This window comes from Hypanus sabinus, chromosome 10 (assembly GCF_030144855.1).
Source record: "Hypanus sabinus isolate sHypSab1 chromosome 10, sHypSab1.hap1, whole genome shotgun sequence".
Classification (NCBI taxonomy): Eukaryota; Metazoa; Chordata; class Chondrichthyes; order Myliobatiformes; family Dasyatidae; genus Hypanus; species Hypanus sabinus.
The window spans coordinates 60,260,769-60,276,890 of NC_082715.1; positions in this window are offsets into that span (position 1 = coordinate 60,260,769).

Below are 16,122 nucleotides of genomic sequence, written 5' to 3' on the forward strand. Positions count from 1 at the left end.
TATCCGTAAATTTCATAGAAAGTAATAATGGAGCATGATCAGAGATAGCTATAATATCATAGTTACAACCAATTACCAATGGAATAAAACAAGAGTCTACAAAATACTAAGTCTACATAATCAATTCTCGAATAAGAGTGATAAACATGTGAGAAAAAAGAAAACTCTTTGTCATTAGGATGCCGGAATCTCCAAATATCAAAAACTCCATTGTCAGTCAAAAAAGAGTAAATACAAGTGGCCGACTTATTAGGTAAAGTCTGAATAGATAAAGATTTATCCATCAGAGGATTTAAACAAAAATTAAAGTCACCACCCATTATTAACTTATATTCGTTTAGATTGGGTAAAGAAGTAAATAAAGACTTAAAAAAGTCAGGACAATCCACATTTGGAGCATAAACATTAACCAAAGCAACCTTTTTATTACAAAGTAAACCAGTAATTAACAAAAATCTGCCATTCGGATCCAAAAAAATATCACGTTGAACAAATGAAATAGAGGAGTCAATAAAACTCCTTATACTTATCCTTATACTTTAGCATTCGAATTTGTGTGATACTGTTGACCCCGCCAAAATCTAAAAAAACTGTCCTCCTTCCTCACATGAGTTTCTTGTACAAAAATGATATGAGCATTAAGTCTTTGGAATACTTTGAAAATCTTCTTTCGTTTAATTGGATGATTTAAACCATTAGTATTCCAAGACACAAAATTAATGGTCTGAGCCATAATTCTATAATCAACCCTTTGGTATAGAAAGGGTTAACCAACTTATAAACTCATGCACCCGGAAGAGGAACAAAAGTAATGAGAAGACCCAGAAGTGACGACAACACAGACGTATTTGAAGTTCAAAAACAGCCTAACTAAAAAAACTGACACAAACTGGTACAAAAAAAATAGAATTAGAAAACAGACCATCCCCCCACCCCCCAAGAAAAAGAGAAAAAGCCAAAATATGACTTAAAAATGGAAAAAGTAAGACTAATCCTACCCCCATGTCAGCTGAAGAACACTCCATATATAAAGGATATATATAAAAGAATCACCCCAACTTTAAAAATTAAAATCGCTATAATAAAAACCATATTTCTAAGTATAGTTAGTTGTAAAAAGAATAAAAATATAATCACTAAAAAAATTATAAATCGGGCTCTAGCCCAGACAAAACAAAAAAATATTTAAGCTATGATAAGCAATGCATTGTACGGAAGAGACGAAAAAAATAAAAACTAACGCCATCTTAAGCAAAACCAAAAACCTTTTTCAAAAAACCACCATCTTAATCAAAGAAAAATCCACCTTTAAAGAATTAAAAATATACCTTCGAAGGAACAAAGTTAATGGACAAGTATGTAGTTAAATGATTAAAGTGTATAAGGCAAAACAATTAATATGACGCAAACACACTTTAACTTAAGTATAAAGTATAGGATGAACCTAGACCAGGGGTCAGCAACCTTTACCACTGAAAGAGCCACTTGGACCCGTTTCCCACAGAAAAGAAAACACTGGGAGCCGCAAAACCCGTTTGACATTTAAAATGAAATAACACTGCATACAACGTTTTTTTTGCCTTTATGCTATGTATAAACAAACTATAATGTGTTGCATTTATGAAATTGATGAACTCCTGCAGAGAAAACGAAATTACATTTCTGCATGCAACAAAAACATTTTGAACTCTGAAAAAAAGACGTTGGGTTGAAGGTTACTTTTAAGTAAAATACTCAACGTCTATTTGAGTCTTTCTTGTATTTATGAAAAACGCCAAACTTAAATTTGCCGCCAGCAGCAAACCAAAAATAACATCAGCCAGCTGTCAGCCTGAAAAATAAAAGGACTATTTCACTGAACAATGAAAAAATATGAATATACATAAAATAATAGGCAATTAAAATATTTATCATACTTGGTTAATGGGATTTCTGCTCCTGGACCTCAGCGCACAGCGTCTGCACATCAGGGCTGTATGACGTCACCTTCATCTTTACACAGGATCGCAAGCTGTCATCTGTGAGGCGTGCGCGATGTTTGTTTTTAATAAAGTTCATGTTGGAGAACACCTGCTCACATACATATGTGGATCCAAAGATCGACAGGACTCCAAGCGCATACTTTTTCATGTTTACATAAATGTCGGGCATAGCATTCCATGTTTCGAACACAAGTTTGTCCGGTTTTGGAAGGTTTTCAATATCACTCCATTTGTGATTCTGAGCAAGAACGGCCTTCTGACGGGCAACATCTTCAAGGTCTGCTGTCAAGCGTCTAAACTTGGACACCCATATGTCTTTGTCGGCTATGTCGGCCAGTTCCATCTCAAGATCAGGTTGACTCACATCTGCCAATGCAGTCGTATTCAGTAGGGAAGGATCGATGCTTAAGGGAGTGACCGGGAAGGATAATGTGTTTTTTTCCTCTCTGAACTCACAGAAGCGTTTCCCAAACGATGTTTGCATTGCGATGATTGCAGAATGTAAATACTCCGAAATTATCATGTCGTGACCTTGTTTGAACTCTCTCAAATTGGGGAAGTGAGACAAAGTGCCTTTCTGTAAATCTCTGGCAAGCACTGTCAACTTGCGCTCGAATGCCAAAACATCCTCCAACATGTGCAGGGCTGTGCGTCCTTTCCCCTGAAGAGCTGTGTTCAGCGTGTTCAGGTGCGCTGTCATGTCTACCATGAAGTGTAGCTTTTCCAGCCACTCTGGCTGTTCCAGCTCAGGAAAGGTGAGCCCTTTGCTGCCCAGGAAAGTTTTCACTTCTTCCAGACACGCGACAAAGCGTTTCAGCACCTCCCCTTTGGACAGCCACCGGACTTTGTTGTGCAGCAGGAGATCAGAATATGCGCTTTCCATCTCGTCCAGTAACAAACGGAATTGACGGTGATTTAAACTTTTTGCCATTATTTTATTGACAATCTGAATGACAACATCCATTACTTCTGTGCATTCCGGAGGAAATGTTTGAGCGCACAGTGCCTCTTGGTGCAAGATGCAGTGAAAAGTCAGCAGCTTTCTGTCCAGCGACTTCTGCAGTAAAGCCACAAATCCCTTGTGCGTTCCCGTCATATTCGGAGCCCCATCAGTAGCTACTGACACCAGATGGGTGGTCTTTATTCCTTTGGCTCTTAAACAATTCAAGACAGCCTCACAGATGTCCTCCCCCCGTGTTTGGTCTTTTAGAGGTATCAACTCAATCAGTTCTTCCTGTGGCCCAGCAGAGTTTACATACCGGCAGAACAACGCTATTTGTTCAATATCACCTTTGTCTTTAGACTCGTCACAGGCAATCGAGTAGGCCACAGCTGAATTGATGTCTTTAATTTGCTGTCTTGTGATGTCTTCTGCCATTTTTATGGTTCTGTCTTTGACAGTCTTTGCAGAGAGGGGCATATCCCTGATTTTCTGCACAATTTCACTCTTGTTTTTAAAGTCCGTGAATAGATGTTCTGAAATCTTAATGAAAGATTCTTTTATATATTCACCATCTGTAAACTGCTTCCCGTGCCTGACTATTTCCTGAGCGGCAATATAACTGGCGTATGTCGTTGATTTTCCAGACTTCATCCATTTCTGGAAATGATTTTTGCTCAGATCAACCTTCCGCATCAGTTCCGAAATGGCTTTTTTTCTCTCATCTCCATCCGGATATTTTTGAGCAAAGGCTGCGTGTTTACTCTGGAAATGCCTTGCGACATTTGACTTTTTGTTGTTTGCTAGTTTCTCATTGCATATTAAGCATACCGGTAAACCAGTCTCGTCAACAGTGAAAGCAAATGAATCTGTCCACGTATCATTAAACGTTCTGTTTTCTTCAGTCACTTTTCTTTTTTTAGAATTCTCCATAGTTGGCTTACCTTGGATCGAAAAATTAAAGAAATCGCGCACTGGCGGGTGTCAGGTATTGGCAGTGGTGACGTATATTAATAGCGATAAAAACACGTTGTAGCGGTGTGCTCACGCAGTCAGTAAACTGCAGTCGAATAACTTTATTCGAACTAAACAGCCTTGCTTTTAAGCCTCCCTCAACCCAGCCCCCATGGACGCAGATGCTGCAAAAGACACGTACTCACAAACCCCCGTGGGCTATCTCCCTTAGCCGGAATGCTGGCTAATTGTGAGCCGTTTCGGATGTGCCAGGAAATGTGTCGCCACACTTAGATTGTACAAGATCACCATAATCTTCAAATTTAGAATTACATTTCAAAAGCTAACAAACTAACATAAAATACATTTTAATTAAATACTGACCAATTATTTCCCAAAGCCACAGGGAGCCGCAGCACAGAGGTGAAAGAGCCACAAATGGCTCGGGAGCCGCAGGTTGCTGACCCCCGACCTAGACCAATAACCAGATTTTAATTCTGATTTAAGAGATCGAGAACCATCTTACACGATCAGAATCGTTCATTTATTAGAGACTGGTGTCTGTAGCAGTAGGGAAGTTCTCCTCCAGATATTTTCTCACTTCTGAAGTTGAAGTGAAAACTTGTCGTGGAGCATTCGATGGAGAAATTCGGAGCTTCGCAGGATATAGAAGCGCAGGTTTCAGATTTTTCTCATAACATTCAGCCATCAACGGTTTAAAAAGAAGCCTTCTTTTTAAAAGGTCAGGACTAAAGTCTTCGACCAGGCGGAAGCAAAATTCTTTGAATTTAATCATTCCTGCTCGACGAACTGCTCTTATAAGTTGTTCTTTGTCATGTACATAATGGAACCGGACAATTACCACCGAAGGTTTGTCTGTAGCACTCGGTGATCGACGCTGAATTCTATGTGCCCGATCCAATAAAGGGGGGTTATTCGGGAAAATCGTCGGAAACGCTTCTTTTAAAAGTTGAGCAAAATATTTCGAAGGGTCATCTTTTTCTATGCCGTCTGGAAGACCAAGTTCTGTCTTCTGGACCGATTCTCAAAATCGTCAGTCTTGGCTTTAAGGGCTTCCATCAGCTTAATGGTCGAAATTAAATCTTGTTGCAGTTTTTCAATAGTCAAATCTCGCTTCCAAGCATCTTCTTGCAGAGACGCAATAAGAGCTTGTTGCTGTTTAATTACTAAATCCATCTTAACCATTTACTCTTGAAAAGCCTTTATATCTTCTTTAAAAAATTGTTGTAGGTCAGCAAATTTTTTATCCAAAACCTCGGTAAACAATTCAAAAGTTAATTGAGTTTGTTGTGGCGGAGCCTGCTTTTTTCTGTTACCGTTCGGATTGCGTCCGGGATCCCGTCCCTTAGACCTGAGAGACATTTTTGTTTGCATATCTTCAAAAGTTCACAACAAACTCTTGGCAGTAAATAAAAAAAAAATTAACAAAGAAACTTTCGGTATAGGTAAAAATAAGCTGAATAAGGGTGATCAAAGGTTAAAAAAAGTAAAGGTTATGGAGCGAATCCAAAACAGTACTCACTCCATGAGCGTCTCCAGCTGACTCCTATGTTTACATACTCTCCACCATACATCTATAGAAGTTTGTCACAGTTTTAGATTTCATGCTGAATCCTCACAACCTTCTGAGGAAGTAGAGGTGTTGTCCTGCTTTCTTCATAAGTGCACCTAAATGATGGGCCCAGGACAGACTCTTAGATGATGGGCCCAGGACAGACTCTTAGATGATGGGCCCAGGACAGACTCTTTGATGATGGGCCCAGGACAGACTCTTTGATGATGGGCCCAGGACAGACTCTTTGATGATGGGCCCAGGACAGACTCTTTGATGATGGGCCCAGGACAGACTCTTTGATGATGGGCCCAGGACAGACTCTTAAATGATGGGCCCAGGACAGACTCTTTGAAACGATAACGCCAAGGAATTTGAAGTTGCTGACCCTCTCCACCTTTGATTCCCCAAAGATGATAGTCTCATGGACCTTTGGTTTCCTCCTCCTGAAGCCAATAACCATCTCCTTGGTCTTGCTGACAATGATTAAGAGGCTGTTGTGGTGGCACCACCCAGCCAGTTTCTCCCTCCTATATGCTGATTAATCACCACCTTCGATTCAGCCAGCAACAGCGGTGTCATCAGCAAACTTGAATACGACATTGAAACTGTGCTTCACCACATTGTCACAAGAGTAAGGAGAGAAGAGCAGGGGCTATGCACACAGCCTTGTGTTGCATCTGTATTGATGGACATTATGGAGGGAGGTGTTGTTGCCAATTTGAACTGACTGGGGTCTGCAAGTGATGAAGTCCAAGATCCAATAGCACAAGGAGGAATTAAGACCAAGGCCTAGAAGCTTATTGATTAGTTTTGATGGGGCAATAGTATTGATGACAGGCTGTAGTTGATTAAAAAAACATCCTGATGCATGCACTTTTGCTGCCCAGATGTTCTAGAGTTGAGTGAAGAGCCAAGGCAAATTGGACAGATCCAAATCGCTTCTCAGGTAGGAGTTGATGTGTTTCATCACCAACTGCTCAAAACACCTCATCACAATGAATATAATGCTACTGAATGATAGTCATTGAGGCAGATTGCCACATTCCTCTTGGGTACCGGTGTGACTGAGGTCTGCTTGAAGCTGGTGTGTGCTTTAGCGAGAGGTTAAAGATATTGGTGAACACTCCAGTCAGTTGATCAGCACAAGTCTTTAGTACTTGGCCAGGTATGCCATCTGGGCTGGATGCTTTCTGTGGCACACAAAACATCTCCGTGTTTTCCCTTCTGAGCATCCCCTCACGTCGCCCTCCACAGGGTCACTGCGGGCTCTGAGAGTTCGTGAAGGTGCCTCCACGTCTTGATGGTCAAAGCGAGCATAGGAGGCATTGAGCTCATCTGGGAGTGAAGCCTTGTTGTCACCTATGTCGCTTGATTTCACTTTGTAAGAGGTGATAGCATTCAAACCCTACCACAGCTTCAGCATCCTTCATTCATCAAAGTTTAGTCTGGAATTCCCACTTCGTTTATGCTGCCTGTCCTGGAGTCTGTCCTGGTGGATTTCCAGAGATCATACGTTGCATCTTATTTGGTCGCCAGACCTGAATGCCTCTGACTTGCCCCTCGGCAGCCTGCAGAGCTGATGGTTCATCCAGGGCTTCTAGTTGGGGAGGACTCTGAAAATTTTGTGGGGACACACCTATCTATGACTTCTATTAAGTCTGTGACAACCATGGTCTATTCATTCATATCCACTGATGAGTTCTTGAACACGGCCCAGTCCACCAACTCAAAGCAGTACCATAGTCATTCCTCTGGCTCCAGCGATATTGTCCTTATCTCTAGACCTTGCTCTTTCGCCACTGCCTGTAAGCTGGTAGAAGGATGGTCAAGTGATCAGACTTAACAAAATGTGGTCTGGGCATGGAACAGTAGGCATTCCTTATCATGGTAGAGCAGCGGTTTAGTGTGTTGGGACCTCTGATGCTGCACGCTTTGTGCTAATGGTAACTGGGCAAAGATTTCTTTAAACAAGCCTGTTTGAAATCCCTGACTATGATTTGAAATGCTTCAGGGTGGACTGTTTCTTGTTTGGTGACGGCAGCATGCAGTATCTCAAGTGCCTGATTATAGTCGGCCAATGCTGATATGTAACCTGCAGTCAGGATCACAGAGGCGAACTAATGTGGGAAGTAGAATTTGTCTGAGAAAAATAAGATCACTCCCTATTTTTTGAGGCATTAGATCCATTCAACTTATAGGAGATAGTGTGGTGTCAAGAATAACATTCAAAGTGGATCAATCTACCTGTAATTATTATCACAGCTGCTTCAAAAGGGTCCATAGGACAGTTGGGAGCCCAAGTCATCCCAACCACAATCTATTTCAGCTGCCACAATCCATTCCAGCTGCTACCATCTGGGAAATGGTACCGCAGCATAAAAGCCAGGACCAATGGACTCCATGACAGTTTCTTCCACCAGGCCATTGGACTGATGAACTCACGATGATTTGAGTATACTCTATATTACATTGACTGTACTATTTATTATAAATTATTATAAATTACAATGGTTGCACATGGCACATTTAGATGGAGACATAACGAAGATTTTTACTCCTCATGTATGTGAAGGATGTAAGAAATAAAGTCAATTCAATTCAATCATAAGTGTCCAAGAAGAGCAGGGTGAGCTGCCTCAATACCTGTTGCCCAGTGATACTCATATCTACGCTGAGGAAATGCTTTGAGAGATTGGTCATGGCGAGAATCACCTCTTGCTTAAGGACCCGGACCCACTTCAATTTGCCTGTCGCCACAATAGGGCTACAGTGGATGCAATCTCATTGGCTCTCCACTCAGCCTTGGATTACATGGAGTATAACAATATCTAAGTCAAGCTGCTGTTCATTGATCACAGCTCAGCATTCAACACAATAATACCCTCAGTTCTAATCAATAAGTTCCAAAACCTGGGCCTCTGTACCTTCCTCTGCAAATGTATCCTTATTGAGAGACCACATTCTGTGCCGATCAGAAATAACATCAGCTCCTCTCTGTCAATCAACACCGGTGGACCTCGACAATGCGTGCTTAGCCCACTGCTCTACTCTCTCTCAACCATGATTGTACAGCTAGGCACAGTTCAAATGTCATCCTTTGCCGATGACAAAACTATTGCTTGCAGAATGTTATATGATGTGAAGGTGTACGGAAGCGAGCTAAATCTACAACTTTGTACACAACATCAGTAATACCAAAGAATTTGATTATGGACCAGAAAAGGGAAGTCGAGGGAACACACTCCTGTCCTCAGAAGTGGAAAGGGTAAGCATTTCCAAGTTCCTGGGTGTCAACATCTCTGGGGATCTATCCTGGGGCCAACATGGTGATGCAATTACAAAGAAGGCATGACAGTGGCTATATTTCATTAGGAGTCTGAGGAGAATTGGTATGTCAAAAAGACGTGTGCATATTTTTACAGATGTACCATGCTGTGCATTCTGACTGGTTGCATCACCATCTGGTATGGAGGGGCCACTGCACAGGATCGGAAAAAACTGCAGAAAGTTGCAAACTCTGTCAGCTCCATCGTGGGCACCAGCCTGCCCAGCATCAAGGACACCTTCAAAAGGCAGTGCTTCAAAATCCATCATTAAAGACCCCCAATCACCCAGGACATGCTTTCTTCTCATTACTGTCATCAAGAAGGAGGTACGGGAGTCTAAAGATACACACTCTTCCTTCTGGTATCAGATTTTTGAATGAACATTGAACCCATGAACACTACCTCTGTATTTTTCCCCCTCTTTTTGCACTACTTATTTAAATAAACTTTCTTCTTCTATATATACTTTCTGTAATTCATAGTTTTGTTATTATGTATTGCAAAGTACTACTGCCATAAAACAATATATTTCACAAGATATGGCATTGATATTACACCTGATTCTGGTTCTGATTTCTTAAGCTTACAACTTCTGCAAGGATTTCTGTCTGAGGAGCTTCAAGCTGCAAAACAATATTTGCAACCTAATGGGGTGGTTAACCACTTCAAAGTATTCTGCTTGACGTTTTGTAATGTCCTCGTGTTAAACTCTACAGTGTTAACCAAGTGGCTCACAAACTGGATCTGGTGAATCCCAGAGATTAGACATTAACTTCATTTATCACATGCACATTGAAACATCAAAATATACAGTGAAATGCATTGATGACCAACACGGTCAGAGATGTGCTGGGGGCAGCCCACTACCAGTGGTCACGTGCGTTGCTTCCAGGGGCTCTGGTTTCCCCCCACAGCCCAAAGATGTACCAGTTAATTGGTCATTGTAAATTGCCCTGTGATTGGTCTAAGGTTAAATCAGGCCTTCTGGGCAATGTGGCTCAAAGGACTGGAAGGGTCTATTTTGCATTGTATTAAAAAAACATAACTGGCCCACAACTTACTAACTCTAACTCGTGTGTCTTTGGAATATGGGAGGAAACCAGGGTGCCCGGAGGAAACCCACATCACCACGGGCAATGTACAGACAGCAGTGGGAAGGGAAACCCCAATCTTACAGCTGAAGCCATGAAGCATAACACGCTTAGCTACTGTGCCATCCCAGGAAATGCTAAAACTCTCCGGGAACCTCCATAACCTGAAGGAAAATTGTGGATTTTTGTCAGGTATATCAACATTCCAACCACACTTCCAAGTTTTGTTGCACTGAGACGGTGTCTGCTTTAAGTAAAACCTTACGTCTGGTGCCTTTCTGGGTGTTATTGGAATGTGGTCAACTTTATAAAACTTTGTGACGTTTTAGAACTTAATATATTTATATTTAAACTGTTCCCATTTATTCAGCTTCATTGAACAAGCTGGGGAGGAGGGAGCAGGCAAAAGAATTATCTCTGATGTAGCTGGATTAAAGGGCATTGAAGAATCATTCAAAGGTTTCCCGTTTAAATTATCACAGGAAAAAGAATTAGACACGCAATTGTTCACCAAGAACCTCCCACCTTTCCTTATCTAAGCTTGCAGAGATAAAATAACTACATGGCATGGAAACATAATGTAGTATTTAACACTCCAATAAAATGAGGCAGTAAAAATGAAAAAAAAAACAACTTATTAAGGAGCCTCTGATGGTATTTTAAATGTTCAGTCATTTGCCAGGCACACTCTTCTAGTGATAAGGTTTGATTCAGATTAAACAGAGAAAACAACAGATAAAGTAAAAGGGGAAAATGCTGGAATACTAGACAGAATTAATATTTCAGCTGATGATCGCCACACAGCAATTTATAAAGATTAGATGAGTTGGTGTTTGTCCCAACTCTAATCCTCCCATTTGCATGTTTGAAGAGTTGTGAAGAAGTCGGTCTACTCTCAATAGAGAGGGTGGACTCCTTGAAGCATATTCAATATTTTAGTTAGGCTGGTATGCTGAAGCATGGTTAATTTCTCAAGATCTGTGAAATCTGTTACAGTAATAAGTGGAGACAATACACTATAAAGGAAACACTCAAATCAGAACCTCTTCCTACCCTCCAGTAAATCAGTGATTGGAGCCCACATATAATCACGGATCACTGGCTCCTTCTGGAATTGCATTAATACTTGCAGCCCAGGGCTGGATTCTCCTGAAATTGGACTCCACTCCTTCAGGGTTGTTTCTATTAGCAAAAGCACTTACCTGTGGCTATGGCCTTTTTGGTGTACTCCTCACCAGTCTGGAAGATAAACCTGACAATCAAGCTAACTTCTAGGCAATGGCTCTATCAAACTATAACCATGCTCACTGTGCCAACTAATTTCCAGAACAATAAACAGTGGGTCAGACAGCCTCTATGAGGGAAAAAGAATTGCCAACAGTTTGGGTGAAAACTCTGCGTCCAGACTAAGACCAGAAAAGGAAGGCAGCCAGTATAAAGAGGAGAGAGGAACTGGTGAGACAGGACAAGAAGTAATTGGTGGACTAAGAAGGGATAAAGGATATGGACAGATTAAAAAACATCTAAACCTGCAAGCTTCAACCACCTCCTCCCATCTCTCAGAGACATTAGCAATATTTTTAAAAATTGCATTTAAATACAATACCTTCATACTATAAAATGCCAAACACATGTCACAGGAGCGTTATCAAATAAAAATCAGCACCAATCCAAACATTAAGTCAGGTAACCAAACATTATAGGTAGGTTGGTTTTACAAAGCAACTAGAAGGAAGGGAGCGATAAAGAGATGTTGAGTTGGAATTCATGAGCATAGGAGTTAGATGTAATGATGGAAGGTTAAATATAATTGTATGAATGCAGCATATTCAAAGGGTGAGGGGCTCTTGCAATCAAATCTGATTGATCACTTCATCTTAGATGTGTAGGATTCTGATGAACCTAACTGCTTGTAATATCACTATCATTCATTCTATTTGTTTGTTTATGTATATATTTCTCTATTTATTTATGGAGATTTAGCACAGAATAGGGCCTTCCAGCCCTTTGAGCTACATCGCCCAGCAATTCTCCGATTTAATCCTAGCCGAATCACAGGACAATTTATAATGGCCATTTAGCCTAAGAAGGCGTTCATTTGAATGCTGAGGAAACTGGAGCACCCAGAGAAAGTCAAGGTGCTCACGGGCAGAACATGCAAACTCCTTACAGGCAGTGGAGGGAATTGAACCCCTGCTGCCCGCACTGCAAAGCGTTGTGCTAACCACTACACTACCATGTCATAACCGAGTCAGAAACTTTTCTCCCTAAATAGAAATGTCAAATACTAAGGACATGCTTTTAAGGTGAGATGGGGGAAATTCTTGGAAGATTTGCAGGGCAAAATTAGTTAGACAGAGTAAGTGCCTGGAATGGGTTTCCAGGGGTAGTGGTGGAAGCAAATATCATAGTGACGTTTAAAAGGCTTTTAGATAGGCACATGAATGTGCAGCTAATGGAGGAATATGGATCATGTTCAGGTAGAAGGGATTAGTTTAATTTTGCACCACGTTCAGCATGGATATAGTGGGCTGAAGGGCCTGCTCCTATGCTGCAAGATTCCATGTTTTATAACTGTAACACATCCAGTCATTAAAATACTGTATATGATCCACGTGAACTGGAGTACTTTTTTAATGGAAAGATCAAATCCGGAATACTGTAAATAAGGTACAATGATATTTCAGCCAACTAGAAGCTGCTGTTAGCTCCTTAAAATTTTCAGCTGAAGACTGGGTGGAGTTATAAAGCAGTGGCAGAGTCAAAGGCTACAACACTTTTTCTTGAAAAATTATTTAACATGAGAGACAACTTTTACAACAGAGTAACAAAGCAACAATCCTCTGCTGTTATACAATGGAATTTCCACCCCAGAGCTTTAGCCAAGGTGTTGTTAGGAAAACAACATGAGCAGGATCCTTTTCTGAGGGAGGAGAATGAGGGTTCGAAGGGTTGGTTTACATCTACTCCATTTCTGGGTGTCAGAAACACCACTCTACAAGCTCCAGGAGGACAAAGAAGTCATTTGAAGGCTTTCTTGGAAAAATTTTTAAATCCTCACCAATATATGAAAATCCTTCACCCATGTCCAAGCAAAGTGGGGAAGAAGCAGCTGGAAAAGCACTGAGATCTTTGCTCCTTTGTTGAAAGCAATTAGAAACCCAGCAAAAGTGACTGAAGGAGCACAGCACCGCTCAAGCTCACACCTCCCTACCCATCAAGCACCTTGTCATACCAGTGGCTCAGAGCACACAAAACTGGAGTGAAAGCAAATTATCTGTTACCCCAGGAGAGTGCATAAGGAAGGTGATAATCTGAAGTCCAGTCCACCTCTTCAGATGTACTGGACATGCTGAATTGAATCGAATTGACTATTTCTTACATCCTTCACATACATGAGGAGAAAAAATCTTTATGTTATGTCTCCATCTAAATGTGCAAAGTGTAATCATATTAATTCATAATAATTGATAATAAATAGAACAGTCAATGTAACACTCAGATCAGCGTGAGTTAATCAGTCTGATGGCCTGGTGGAAGAAGCTGTCCTGGAGTCCGTTGGTTATTGGAGATGCAGTATAAAGTTCTCAAATTGACCTGGACAGTGTTCCATGCTACAGTGGGACAAATTAACCATTCTGTGAGATTTTGCTGTAAATGCACTTTGAAAGCTGTCAACTGCCTAATCAATAATTTGCCAATCCTGAACGTGTAATAAGGGATATAAAACCTTGAGCTTTCTTTAAATGAATCCTCCAACACCCCAACACCACAGGCATTTTGCAGCACCCTTTCATCACTTGAACTTCCCTGTCTGCCCCCCCCCCCCAGCTACCATTTTCCTTAGCTGAACTTTCCATGTTACATTTCCAATAAAATGTTCAAACCTGTAATCTTTCATCTCTCCTGAAATCCAGCAGTGTCTATCTCCAGCCCTCAGTGTTCAGTGCTCTTAATTTAAATGTCCTCTTTTTATTTCTGCTGTTTATTATAGGAAGGAAATAGATGTAGAGCTGGGGGCAATGGGATTAAGCATTACTCCTGCACAAAGTCAGCATGGCCACCCTCTATGCACTGTATTTTATGATGCAATCTTCTGGCAAAGTTGGTTGTCATTTCTCTGTTATCCATTGCTTCCAAGATAGTATTAAGGGAAAGGGAATGCTTTCTATTATGACCTGATATATTTGCAGTTAGTTGATTTCCAGGGAAAGGTGATACTGTAATTCCAAGAATTTAGAACCCATTGTTTTCCACAGAGTATTTGATCACCTGCAGTTACTTACCCTTGTAACCCTGAATTTCATTTCTCGCAGACAATATGCTCTGCTTCACAGCCTGAAAGTAATGGTCCTCATGACTGTCAAGCAGCACAGACAGCTTGCTGTAAATAAGTACAATGATTACATAGCATATCTGGTTGTTGGCCAACTAGGAGACTTGATTTGCTGAATTTCAGGTATATATTGTCCTTCAAACAACAAACGATTCTACTATCAACAATAATATTCATGCATTCCGTGAATTGTTTGTCATTATCATGAATTGGACAATAAAATATAGTAGCCTTTCACTGAGAGGAGCCCGCCCCTCCATTGTGAAGATTGTTTCAGGATTCTGTACATGGGTAGTATTACATTGTAAAGCAAGCCAGTGTTGAAGGTGGCTTCAACATGAAAAGTTCAAGCTATCATAAATTAGATCAATTAAAAATCATTGAAGAAACTCCAACAATGCAACTTCTTGTAAGTGAAATGAAATGGTAAACTGAATCTATGAAACAAGCATTCTGAACTCAGTCAATGAAAATTTACCATACTTTGGCAGTACATGAACTGAGAACCCCAAAGAATAATGCATGTTGAAGTGTCTCACCACTAATAAGTGTCTTTCTGCAGAATAACTGCATCCAGTACAGATTCATTGTGAAGTATTTCAGTTGAAACCTAGTCACCTTAAAGTTGGGATCTTCATATTAATATAATTCCCAGAGAATGTGCAATAATTGGGAAAGGACTCAAGAGATAACAATTGAATTGACTTTATTTCTTACATCCTTTACATACACGAGGAGTAAAAATCTTTATGTCTCCATCTAAATGTGCCATGTGCAATTATAGTAATTTATAGTAAATAGTACAGTCAATGTAATATAGAGTACACTCAAATCAGCCCGAGTTCATCAGTCTGATGGCCTGGTGGAAGAAGCTGTCCCGGAGCCTGATGGTCCTGGCTTTTCATCACTAATATACCTTACTTTTTCTTTTTGCACAAAATGATTAACATGGAAAGCTGGAGATTTTCAGTTTAGCAATGAGTAAATTGCATTATACAAGAACAATAATGATATCCAGAACATCCATGAGAATTTACAGTCCTCCACAATGATCACAACATACAGTATATTTATTCCCCATCAAAAACTTTACCTTCTCAAATCTAGCACAGGGGCCATGACCTTAGCCCATGGATTCCATAACAGACCTAATCACAGTGCCGATGCCCTCAGATAAAACTACTTCATCACGCTGACACGTTTTTTCAATCTTTCTCACTGTGTTGGAGTGGAGCTAGTCTGGAGGACAAGTGGGAAACAACGCAATGTCCATTGCCTTCGCTCTTGAAAGAAAATCATTCCAACTTCAGGGAATGGTCTGCAGAGTGCAGACTGTAACTGTGCGCACACACTATTTGGTCATTCAGTTCCAAATCACACTCAGCTTGTTCACGGAAGGGTAGAAGAGAATTGGACTTACACTAAACTGAAACACAAGGTCTTCTATCCCTCTGAAACAGAAGTCCATCCTCAGGCATGAAACATGGTGAAGGGCAACTGGAAAACATGGACTGCTTCCCAGATCAACGCAGCCACTGCCAGAGAAATCAAGCATCAATAATAAATTTCTCCAACACCTTCAGTCAATCAGTACTCTTTGGCTATATGATGGAATACAAAAGTAAGCTAGACTATAGCATTAAAGAAGATACCAGGTTTCTTCAGATACATTAAGTGCAAAAGAGAGGCAGAAGTGGATATTGGACCACTAGAAAACAATGCTGGAGAGGAAGCAATGGGGGACAAAATAAGTATTTGTCATCAGTCTTCACTCTGGAAGACACTAGCAATATGGTAGAAGTTCCAGGTGTCAGGAGTCATAAAGTGTGTGAAGTCACCATAACTAGAGTGAAGGTTCTTGGGAAACTGATAGGTCTGAAGGAAGACAAGTCATCTAAACCAGATGGTGTACACCCC